Source organism: Echinops telfairi, unplaced genomic scaffold (assembly GCF_000313985.2).
Source record: "Echinops telfairi isolate 266 unplaced genomic scaffold, ASM31398v2 ScPeMD7_9;HRSCAF=40, whole genome shotgun sequence".
Taxonomy (NCBI): Eukaryota; Metazoa; Chordata; class Mammalia; order Afrosoricida; family Tenrecidae; genus Echinops; species Echinops telfairi.
The window spans coordinates 38,548,817-38,562,213 of NW_022103906.1; the positions used below are offsets into that span (position 1 = coordinate 38,548,817).

The window sequence follows — 13,397 nt, forward strand, 5'->3', positions numbered from 1 at the left end:
AGGGAATACCAAAAATAGCCTTTGGAGACAGAGTGTGGGACCCCATCAGACTCCACTGGAAAACACTCATAAAGGCCAACAAACAGACCTTGAACTATTTATAGGCTTTTCCATTTTTGTTAGTGGCTTTCTTTTTGTTATTGTTATTTTGGTTGTTATTGTTTTATTGGTTTTGACCTTTGTTGTTTTATTTGGCTTTACCTGGATTTTGCACTTATTAATGTATCTGCATGTCTATCTAGATAAGATAGGTGGGATATATAATTTGGAGATTAAAAGAACAGAACTAATGGTTCCAGGGGGATACAGGGGAAAAATGGGACATGGGAGAAAGGAAGGGGGTGGGGTAGGAAAACTAACCCAAGGACAAGGGAACAACTAGTGAACTAAAATCAATGGAAGGAAGGTCGTAGGATGCCTAGTGGGTCTTAATCAAGGGCAATGTAGCAGCGAGGAACTAGTAAACCTGAATGAAAGCCAAACATGTTGGTGGGATAAGAGGAAAGTTAAAGGAAATAGAGAAAAGAACCAGGAGGCAAAGGACAGAGGCCTAAATACAGACATGTACATATGTAAATATATATATCAAGAGGGGAATAGAATTATGTACTCATATCTATATATTAAGAATTAAAGTTGCAGATGGATATTGGGCCTTGACTCAAATACTCCCTCAACACAAGGATACTTTGTTCTAACAATCTGGCATTCCGTGATGCTCACCTTCCCGACGCTATCACTGAAGACAAAATGGGTGCATAAACAAATGTGGTGAAGAAAGCTGATGGTGCCTGGCTATCAAAATATATAGAATCTGGGGTCTGAAAGGCTTGAAGATACACAAGCTGCCATCTAGTCCAGAATCAACAAAGCCCACATGGAAGAAGCACACTAGCCTGTGTGATCATGAGTTGTCCAATGGATTTATGTTTGAAACCCTAAAAACAATCACCAGGAACTTTTATACTGACCTTTTTCCCATAAATTCATCTTTGAACTCTTTCCAAACTTCCTTAAAATTCTTGATCCTGTATTGTTCTTGCAAAATTTCAATGATTTAGAAGAGTGGTTCTCAACCTTCCTAATGCCTCGACCCTTTAATACAGTTCCTTTTGTTGTGGTGACTGCCAACCATATAATTATTTTTGTTGCTACTTTGTAACTGCAATTTTGCTACTGTTATGAATAATCATGTAAATATCTGATATGCAGTATGTATTTTCATTGTTAAAATTGGACATTAGTAAAGCATAGTGATTAATCACAAAACAATAGGTAATTATGTATTCTGAAATATTTATTCCTAATTACAAATAAATGAAATTTTGTCTTAAAGCATGGTGTAGCATGGGTAACAGTTTTCATGCCAGGTACTCGGATGTCAGCATATCTGCATGTGGGCAGACCCACCTGGAGACAGATAGAAGAGCAGTGTCTTGGTTCCTAAGACCATCAGAAATATGTGTTTTCTGATGGTTTTAGGCGACCCCATGAAAGAATTATTCGACCCCTATGAAAGAGTTGTTTGACCCCCAAAGGGGTCATGGCCCACAGGTTGAGAACCACTGATTTAGAATGATGTCCACTTGAGTTTTGTTAAATATTTGGCATTAGTCTTGACTTAAGAGCTCATTTTTTCCATCACACAAAAGTATCATCTTTTTGGAATGCTAGCTAATAAATTTATGATAAGCATATTATTGAAAGAACTTGCATGTAGCTTTCCACTGCTCACAGACATGTTTAAAGATGCTTTATTTATATATATATTTGAAGCAGGAGTTTATATATTTAGATCCACATGGTCCATTAACACAAGGCAGAAAAAAATAGCTCTGTTTACATTAAGTCTATGCATATATGAAATAGTCTCAATATTTTTGGATACATTATCATAGAGGAATTGAGAATTTTTTCAATGACTTATTGATCACAAGATACAGGTAATTAAAAATATTGAATTTGAATATATCGATAAAAATTAATTAAATATCAGAGAAGAGTAAAAACAGAAGATAGCATAACAGATTATACATAAAGTTAGATCACTACATAACTGACTATGATTCAATTAACTGGGAATTCAGGTGAGAGAACACGGAAGGATACATACCTGAAGAGATAAAGAATGACTTATTATAATAGTATATGATGTCATGCCATAAAGTCAAAAAAATCTGAGGTATCCCAATAGAATAAATTAAAAACAAACTATACAGAGGCAAACACACATAAATACATACAAATAATTTGACATATATTATTAAACAATTGTAAACAAAGATTTAGATAAATTTAAGAAGGTAGGCAGAAGCAAAAGAAACATTACATACAAAGAAACAAATGTAGTCCTGCTATCAGAATCTTTGTATACTTTTAAAATATTTGTATTCAGGAAAAATGTTTGGAGGATTCACAAACTACTTGTACAATGGCTATCTGGAACTTTAGAATAATCTATCCTTTTGGGGTTGAAAACATATTCCATTGATTATGATAGATTTTATGTCAACTTGACCCTCCGTAAACTTGTAGGGGCGGAATCCAACCTGTGAATGAGGATGCAGCCTGATGATGTCCTGTTTCTGGGGTGACTTTTCTTATAAAGGAGAAACTGGGAACTTCTCTCTCTCTCTTGCCCTTAACTTTGCTCCTTCTTGGGACTCTGTGTCAGTGCCTGTCATGTTTCTGCTGCACTTGGACCCATGCAACTAGGCACCCAACTGGTCTCTGTTCTTCCTGCATCCGACCTCACCTTTCTGTGTCATCGCCCTGCAGCTGAGTCTGAAAAAGGCCCTGACTTACATCTAACTTATGTACTTGCACTGGACTGGGCTGGGAGTCCTTCTTGATACAAGATTACTTCTTGTTATAAAACTCCTTCTTACATGGATGTCACAGAATTTGTTTCTATAGACAACCCAGTCAAATTTAGTGGTTAATGGAAGGAGGGGAAAAAGATCAAGACATTAATCCAAATCTATGGTCTCAACTATTTTCATGTAATAATATTTCTAATCAAGTCACTTTAAATTAATCAAAAGGCGAATTATTTTGGGTGGGCCTAATCTAACTGATGAGCCCTTAACTAAACAAGAAGCAGCATCAAACACATGGCTGTTGATCTTAATTAAGGAAGATGCTGTGGTATGCCACCTGACTAGGACCTGAGGATGGCCTATCCTGAATGAGATTGAAAAGGGATCTCAAGCTCCAGGTAGGAATGTAGCCTAACACTGCATTGCAGTGTTCTTTATAAGATACAAAGACACAAAGAAACTAAATGCCCATCAACATATGAACTGATAAAATATAAAATTCATCTATTTCCATGTATATGTATATAGCATATATATATATACATAGGCAAATGCATATATATAGATAAAAATTGCTAACTGATTTTTAGAAGACTTTGGAAGGACAAAAAGGTGAATTTTTGGTTAAGGGATACTAAGTTTCTGTTTGGTGTGATGAAAAAATTAGGAAATGGATTATGATGGTTGCATTACATGCAGAGTATATTATCACTGAATTTTGAACATAAAAAGCTTAAGAAAGCAATATCATATATATGTCACATACATACATACATACATACATATACACACTCATATATATATATAAAATGCTCAATGCCTCCTTGGCAATTAAAATGCTTGTACCATAGGCCATAATCCAGGAAAAATGGTCACTCACTGCCATCTATTAGGATTCTACTCATAGTGACCCTGTATGACAGAAGAAACCTGCCCCCATGAGTATCCCAGAGGATAAAGTATATCTGTATGTTTTTGTAGGCCTGTTGGCCTGTTCAAGTGCTCCCTGAGGGAGCAGCATTGATGACATTGGAAAACACTGCCCCAGAGTTTCCAAGGCTGTTCATTTTTATGGGAGGAGACAGCCTCACTTTTCTCTAACAGCGGGCTGGTGAGTTCTGAAAGCTAGTAGCCCTACCAGAACCCATTATGCCATTCAAATCCCCTATTCACCCAAATCCACACTTTCAAATATGTACTCTAGCTTTCTAAAATTCCAGCCTTGTGAAATCCTGAGTAGAGAGTTCAGTTGTTTCATGTTAGAGGATTCTCTCTTAATAGAAACTTAGATAACCTAAGAGTGCTGTTCTTAGTTTGCTTGCTCATTTAATTCATGCTTTAAATTGAAAGTTTATAGCAATGCTCAACAACAGAAAACTAATACAGATTTTGTTATTGGAAGAAAGGTGTTGCTATCACAGATAACAAAACTGTAGCATTGCTTTTGGAATCAGGCACTGTGTTCATCTATCTCCTTGAGTGTATTCCTCCTCATCTATGATCTGCTTTACCAAACAAGATATCTTTTCCTAGGAAAATGGCTTGTACATTTTCAGGGACATAGCCAATGTGTGTGCCATCGATTCTAAGCATACTAGCTTCTAAGGAATATTCTGGTTACATTTACTCCAAGACACATGCGTTTGTTCATCTAAAAATCCATAGTATTTTCTATGCCCTTTCCCAACACCAAATGAATCAATTCTTCTTCAGTCTTCCTTGTGAATTTTCCCATTTTTACATGCATGTGATGTGAATGAAAATACTGTGGCTTGGGTCAGGTGCAACTTCACCATCAGTGTCATTTGTTCTCCTTAATCCTTTGAAGAGTTCTTCTGTAGAAGCTTTGTTCAATGCACTAAAATGTTTGATTTTGTAACTGTTGTTTCCATAAGTATTGATTGTGGAGTCAAGTAAAATGGAATTCTTGAATCTTCCATCTTTTCTTCATTTATTATGATGTTAAAAACAAACCTCATTGCCATTAAGTCAATTCCAATCGATAGCAACCTTATGGGATAGAGTAAAACCCCCCTTAAAGTTTCAGAGACTAAATGGTTACAGTAGAAGACAGTGTAATATTTCTATTCAGGAACAAGTGAGTTCAAGCAATTTACCTTATAGTTAGCAGCTGAATGTGTAGCCCGCTAGATAACAAGTTATACAGTTGTGCAGATATCAGAAAAATGTTCGGCTGCTATTCATGAAGTTTTCAGTGACAGATCCCTCAGATCTGTGGAGCGTCGGTACTCTCTGTCGGTCTGTCGTTAGGACGTCCCACTGGAATTTGTCTAATACAAATGATCCTGATGATATTTGAAGTACTGGTGACATAGCTTTCAGAATCAAACAATATTCAAGGTACCACAGTAAGACAAATGAACAAATGTATGAGTAGTTGAAGTTTTAGCTAAAAAGTGTTTATAAACCCAAACCCACTGAGGTAGTTTATTGTGCCAACCTGGCCGATAAACACATGTGGGGTTAATTGAAAAGCAGGGGGATAAATTAGTCAGTGAGCCTCGCCTATCTAGTTCTCTGGTCTCTTGCTTTCTGATGGTTGGACCAGGGTGCAGCTGCTTTAGCCAGTTCCCTGCTTCAGCTGGAAGGCCCACTTCCTGGGAGACATCCCTGAGCAGAAGCCACATGGACTTAGATGCAACCCTGGGTGCTGGAGCAGCTGTGTGGAGACCCCTGCCAGTGCTGAGAAAAACGTTCATTGACTCGGCTTTCTTCCTGCAGTCAGCATCACTGTGTGTGTTTTGTGAGATGGAGGAGGACTTTGTGGATTGGTGTGGGACATATGGATTAATGTTGGACTTGTGGGTTGGCATGTTTTCTTGATGTGCACTTAACCTTTATATAAAACTCTCTCTTATACATGAGTTTTTGTGGATTTGTTTCTCTGAAATACCCAGACTAATACATTATTGCTGAATATATTTGACTTATAACCATATAAGGCAAAGCAAAAATATGCCTAGGGTTTCTGAGGCTCAAATTCTTTACAGAAGCAGAAAGCCACATCTTTCTCCCAACAAAGGATTAGGAGGGCTCTCTTTGGTATTATGGAAATGCTCTATTTATTAACTCTGGTGTGTAATACTCAACTATGCATTTGTCCAAATGCATAGAACTACACATCTAAAAGGGGCACCATTTATGTAAATTAATTATACTTCAACAAACCTGATTTCACACACTAAGAGAGAAGGAGTGGGAGGGAACCCAGCAAACTTTCAAAAAGGAATTGGTCTACCAAGCAGGAAAGAGGATGACAGCTGGGTTGGAAATGGAATAAGGAGAATTGTCTATTTCACATGGAAGAAGGAATAGCACACTTGAATACTGATCAGAATCATCCAGAAGAGAGAATGATACAGAATTAAAAAGAAGAATTCCTAGAATAAACTCCTAATTTTGAATTCCCACCCCATTGCCTGGGAGGCTGGATTGAATGATTGCATGACCCAAGAACCAATGCCTGTCTTTGTCTTGGTGTTATCTATTGTTCATTTATTGTATTGAAATGACTTGCCTCTTGTTATGATACTAGAAACTATGCCACTGATATTTTATGACCAGAAGAGCCATCTAGAGTGAATAGATATTAGTAGAGCTTCTCAGTTGAGGGACTAGAGAAAAGCTCTGAATTGGTAATGCACTAAATATGTAGACCAATTAATTATAAAACACGGAATCCAGAAATAAAGCCAAACACCCACAGTCACTTGTTTTTTTATAAAGATTAAAACGCTTTAAATGGGAAAGAGAGTCTTATCAACAAGTTAAGCTAGAAAAATTGGATCTCCTCCAAAAAATAAAAGTAGACTCATACTTCATATTCTATACAAAAATGAGCTCCAGATGAATTAAATGCTTAAATATAAGCCTTTGAATTATAAGCTCATCAATGAAAAAATAGAGACACATTTAAGGGCCCTCATAAAAGGCATATTACTAAATATAATGAAAAATACCCATATTACAGACACTGGAAACTCCTAAAAATAAGACATTTATGTACATCAAAGTACTTGATCAGAAGTATAGAAAGGTAACCCACAGACTGGGAAAAAATTGGCAAAGATATATCAGATGAAGATCTAATCTTAAAAATCTATGGATTGTGATAAGAGATTGTGATAAGAGTTTTACAAGTCCCCGATAAAATGATTTAATAGTAAAAAATAAAAGTAATGACGACAGCAGATGCCAGGCCATACATGACAGAGGCTGAAGCAAGGAGACCATGAGAGAGAACAGAGGACCAGCACTGAGACTATGAAACTATGAGGCAGAGCATTGGGTGGGCTTCCTGATCCACAGAGACTGAGGTGGACAGGTACAGATTGACTTGATTGCGGCAGAGGAGACGGTGTGCTGTGGATCAATGACTGTAGCCTTACTGTGTACTGATCAAGATGCATGGTAACCTGTTAACTTCCCTAATGAATCCTCTTATTTGTGAAAAAAAGGAAAGAAAAATATGAATAACCCAATTTTAAAGACTGTAGCCTTACTGTGTACTGATCAAGATGCATGGTAACCTGTTAACTTCCCTAATGAATCCTCTTATTTGTGAAAAAAAGGAAAGAAAAATATGAATAACCCAATTTTAAATGGGCAGAAAACAAATAGAGAATCCACCAAGTATGACATCTAGGCAATCATATTAAGAAATTCTTTAAATAATTAACTATAAGGAAAGTACAAATTAAAACAACAATGAAATGCTACTGCATACCCACATTTATAACAACAACAACTTAAAAAAAAGGAAAATAAGAAATGCTGATAAGGATGTCGAGAGATTGGAACCCTCATATATTGCTAATGGGATTTCAGAATGGTACAGTATGGCACTTTATTAAGCAAATTTAAATAGAAAAACCATACAATCTTTCTAATGGTATATACTCCATAGATATAAAGAACACAACATGCACCTACATTCATCACAGAGCAATCCACAGTAGTAAAAAGATGGAAACAACCAAATTGTCTGTTTAAGGAGGGATTGTTAAGTAAACCCTGTTATATACATGCACATTATGTATTATGTATCCCTAAAAAATGATAAAGCTTTAAACACCTAATTATATTGAAAAATTTGGACGTCATTTTGCTCAGCAAAGTTAGTCGATCTCATAAAGACAAGTACTGTATGAAACTACTATTATAGAAGAAAACAATCAAGAAAAAATGATTTCCACACCAAACGTTGGCTTTGAAGTCTATGAGCAGGTCAGTGGGAGGTGGACAAGGAAAGGTAGGGTAGAGGGTGGAGAGAGAACCAATGATTTTGAAGGAAGAAATCCAAGCTGAACATGGCTGGTATGAGATAGACATTGGCTGAAATTAAAAATACCACAAAGATGATTACCGTTTTTTTATGAACAATGTAATGACAATTGACTGAGTGAATAACAATGAACTGTGGATAACGTTGTGAAGAATGAGAATTGCAGAACACTTACTGTTGCTGGCATGGAACCTGCACACAGAACACATGGCAGTCACTTGAACAAAAGAAGGGGATATTGCAGGGTTTCAACTCAGGAGAGATGTGTGCCAGGGTTGTATCTCTTCACTACACTCATTCAATCTATATGCTGTGCAAACAACCCAAGAAACTGGACTTTATGAAGAAGAATGTGGCATTAAGATTAGAGGATGACTCAATAACTTGTGATATGCATGTGACACAATCGCACTTGCTGTAAGGGAAGAAGACTTGAAGCACTCATCGATAAAAAATCAAAGACTAAAGCTTTCACTATGAAGTTCTCCATATCAAGAAAACAAAATCCTAACAACTGGACCAATAAGCAACATCAAGATGAACAGATATACGATTGGAGTTGTCAAAAGTTGCACTTGAACTCAAAATCAGTGCCATGGAAGCAACCGTTAAGAAATCATATGATCTACTGAATTTGGAAAATCGCGGAAATTAATACATTTGTGTTGGAAATAATACAGCCAGAATGCTCCTCAGAAGTGAGAATGGCTAGACTTCAATTCAAATATCTTGGACCTGCCATCAGGAGGGGCCAGTCAGTCTCAGGAGAAGAACCTCAGGCTTAGTCAAGTAGAGGGTCAATAAAAGAGAGGTAGACACTCAATGAGATCTACTGACACAGGGGCCGCAATAATGGCCTCACACACTGAAACAATTCCAAGAATGGTGCAGAACCCAGCCGTGCATTGTTCTGTTGGACACAAGACAGCACGAGTTGGAAGTGACTGAACAGCACCTACTAACGGTTACTTCAAACAGAGCAGAGTCATTTAATTTTCAATTTGTTAAGGATAGTTTTCTTTACCAACTTCAACCTCAGCTTTCGAAAGCAACTAAATGACATCTTGGTTCATGATGTGAAGTGAGTCAAAAGTGGCATTTAAGTGGTTTGAAAAGAGGTCATATTTGAAATGATAGTTTCCACCTTGCTTAGTAAAGATTCCAGCTATGGTAAGTGTTCCATAAATGTTTGCTTGATGAAAGAATTTGACAAGAGGATTAATAATAACCGTGGACAGTAGAATGATCTGTGTCCCATAGGAAAGACTGCCTGTGATGTGCTCTACATCCCAGCTGAGCATTAGGGATGGGTCAATGCCAACAAAGGAGCCTATCTGGACATTGGGGATGTGGATACCAATATGGAAATGTCAGCAAGGAGGATGCCACTCATTATTTACAGAAAACTGCATGGACACAGGATGAGTAATGCATCAGAAGCCACTGAAGAGCCTTTGTTATTGCCGTTCACAGGCAACTGCTTGTCATCTGGCTTCTGACAAGGGAATATCGTTTTCCAAAGTGGAATCGTTTTCCTAGGTAAATGTATCTTGTGCCCTATTCCACTTCAATGGAACTGACATAGTTGGTGTTGGATGTCTTCCATGTGAAGATTTATCACTTAATTATAACTAAGAACACTGACTGAATCCCAGCTGCTTGGGGAAATTACTTATCCGATACGTAGGCTTCACAATAAAAGACTAGGAGCTTATTTCTGATCCACAGACTCAAGATTTCAGTTCTCTAAAAGTATCAGACCTTTCAGGCTCCAAGAATAAGAGAGCCCTGGTTATGAGCTGTGTGAGGAGTTCCAGAGAGGAGAAGTACAAACCTGAGACGCATGTCAGCGGCTCGCAAAGAGATCAGATGTACTAATTCTTCACTCGCCGTGCCTCACCTGTGCCCTGACACCTGCCAGCTGTGATTTACAGCTTTCTTGGAAAATGTGTCTCTCAGAGCCATGTGTATAAACACACCTCTTCATTATTCTCCTGGTTGTGAAAGGAAGCAAAGACTGTAGCTTCTGGACTTTTCATCTTTTGTTCTTATAACCTCAAAACTGCGTTAGAGCAATGGAGCTTTCAGAAGCCCAATTCATTAAGGAAATTCCATCAATGGTACGTGTAGGTTAGGGACTTTAAGCAATTGTGGCTCTGATGGAGACTGAGGTCTGGGTTCAAGTACTGGAGGAAGCATTCTGAATATTTTGCTTCCTTACAAAACATAATTTTGAGCACTGGTTCTCAAGCTTATCTATATTATAATCATTTTGGGAGATTCATAAAATATACCAAAACCTAGCTTGCTCCTAAAAATAAATATAAATGTAATTGTAGATATAAATGTAAATAATCTTTAATAATCTGGGGTACAATCCAGCTGCTGGTATTTCTTAAAGATTCCCCTAGATGATTCTGGTATAAAAGGCTAAATAATTGCTCATCAGATAATTGTTCAACTAGTCATTGTTTGGTCGTCATAAAATTCCAATGTCCGAAGATCTCTGGTAAAAACTGAGTCTTCTTGTCTCCAGATCTGACTGGAAATGACTGATACCATCCCACTTTCTGTAGGTGATCCTGAACTTTGGGTTCTATTAACTTCTAATCTTTTATTCCTTCAACCATAAGAAGTAGTGACCTGAAGGTGCTAATTTCTAAGGTCCCTATCCCCCAGTTGATGATACAGGTTTTCCATTACCTGGTTAAATGATCACTTCTGTAAGACTGAAGAAATGTTGTTTGACTGATTAGACTGACTGATATATGACCCACAGCTAGAAAAATCCTTCCTTAGACACTATCTTTCTCCTACGTTATACTCATGTTTCTCTGTTCATTTTAATGTTTATCAATACTGATTTCCATACTTCTCATGTTTCATCTTAATCTTTCCTGAATTTACTATCATCCTTACCAAGCAAATTATACTCCCCTCCCTAGTAACCAATTGAAAATTATAAAAGATAACTCTCAGTTATTATTTTACTTGACCTCTTTGAAAAATTTGGCAGTTTGAAAAAAAATTGGGCAGTTTCTTATTTCCTCTTTCATAAAAGGCATTTGTAAATTGGTTTCAGAAATGTTAGATGTTCTCTCCTATAATTCCACCTTTTTCATAGATGACTCTACCTCACACCCCTTTTTCTAACCCTTCTTGCGGTCTGCATGCTAAGTGTCAGAATGTTGAGCATTTTCCGTCCTTAATGTGGCTGAAAATGGTACATGAGAAAGAGAGGACTGGGGAGAGACATCCTGCCTTCACAATTGTCCTGCCCTCTGGTCCCTTCTAGTGTTACCCACTGGCCAAATCTAGTAAAACTCAGATAACTTGGGAGTGCTGGGTATTCATTTAGTCAGTCTGGTCCAAATCATGGATCGCCAAGGGAGGCCAAGTACTGGTTATAATAGCAGAAAGCATAAAAGTTGTTATTTTAAATGCTTATTTATGTGAATTATCAGTAAAAAGGGACAAACGGATGCCGAAGAAGGACAATAAGGAGGCCTGTGATTGGTTAGCAAACTACAGGTACCTGCTGCACCCAAACCTGATTTTCCCATCTCGGTACAAGACACTTCAGGGTGGAATGTATTCAAGTTCATACTATGCTCCTGGGGACGTGCTTTCATTTTCTCCTGAACCTGCATTGAAGCAATTGGTGATCTGTCCCACTGTCTTCCCCTGGCCTGGTTTTAGTCACCGATATAAATCTCCTGTATCTCTCCCCTCAGATGTAGTCAATTTGAATTCTGCGTATTCCATCTGGAGAAGTTCACGGGTGTAGTCATCTTTGGTGTTGTTCAAAAAATTATTTACAATGGAGGAGTTATTTACAATTTTGATCTTGAAAAATTCTGTCATGAGCTGTTCAACTTCATTTCTATCACCAAGACCACCATATTTTCCAATTCTGCTCCTTCCTCTTTGTTTCCAACTTTGCATTGCAATTTATAATCATTATCAGTGCCTCTTGATTGCATATTTGATCAATTTCAGACTAAAAATCTTGGTAGAATTCTTTAAATTCTACATCACTAGCATAGTGATAGGTTGGTGCATAAATCTGAATAATAGTTGTATGGACTGGATTTCGTTGTAGGTAGATAGACACTATCCTATGACAGGTACCATAGTATACCAAGGTATATCCTGAAATGTCTTTTTGGATGATGAATGTAGCTGTTTTCCTATTCAAGCTGTCATTCCAGCATAGTACAGCATAGGATTTTCTGGTTAAAAATGAAAAATGCCAGTCAATTTTAGCTCATTAACACCTAGTTTATCAATTCATTGTATTTTAGTTTTGACAACTTCCAATAAATTCATACTTCAGATAATTCAAGTTTTAATTCTTTTTTTGGTAGCTGTTTCTTCTCACTTTGAATCATGCCCTAGTAGTAAATGAAACTGTTGAGGGCCATACTGTACTTTGAGAAGGTAGCTCTCAGTCATCTTTTAGTGCCTCCTGACCTGAGGGACATCTGGCACAGTCATTGATGTTGTTATGCTTCTATTCGGTAGGTCTTCAGTATCCAATAACGTTTCTATGCTATTCATAAGGTTTACAGTGACTAATTCCCTGAAGTAGACAGTCTTTTCCTTTATTGCAGTCTATTCTTACTCTGAAAATTGTTAGCTTTGGGTGACCCTGCTGGTATTTACAGCATCAATAATATAGCTTTTAGCATCACAGCAACATAAAAGCCATCACTAAATAGACAAATCTTGAGATTGAATTTCAAAAACATCTCAAGAACAGATTTGGCCCACTGAATGTTAATGACAGAAGACCCGAAGAGCTGTGGGATGACATGAGGAACATTACACATGAAGGAAGCAAAATGTCACTAGAAAGACAGGAAAGAAAGAAAAGATCAACGTGGATGTCACAAGAGACTCTGAAACTCGCTCTGTCCCATAGAGTAGTTGGAGCAAATGGAAGAGATGATGAAGTCAAAGAGCTGAACAGATAATTCCAAAGAGTGATCAAAGGTAATATAACCAAGAGGAATTATTGAAACCCAAATGAAGACTGAGCATGATAGTGGGACAAGAGGAAAGTCAAAGGAAATAGAGGAATGAGCTAGGAGGCAATTGGCATGTATAGAGGTCTAAATAAAGGCATGTACATATGCAAATATACTTATATATGAGGATGGGGAAATAGATCTATGTGTGTATATTTATAGGTTTAGTACTAAGGTAGCAGATGGACATTGGGCCTCCACTCAAGTACTCCCTCAATGCAAGAATACTTTCTTCTATTAAAT

The 13,397-nt window shown here is 37.3% G+C and overlaps 1 pseudogene; it reads left to right on the forward strand.

The window, feature by feature from the left end:
- The first annotated feature begins 10,199 nt into the window (after window positions 1–10,199).
- The window catches only part of LOC101641558, a 21,339-nt pseudogene continuing 18,141 nt past the window's right edge, over window positions 10,200–13,397 (forward strand).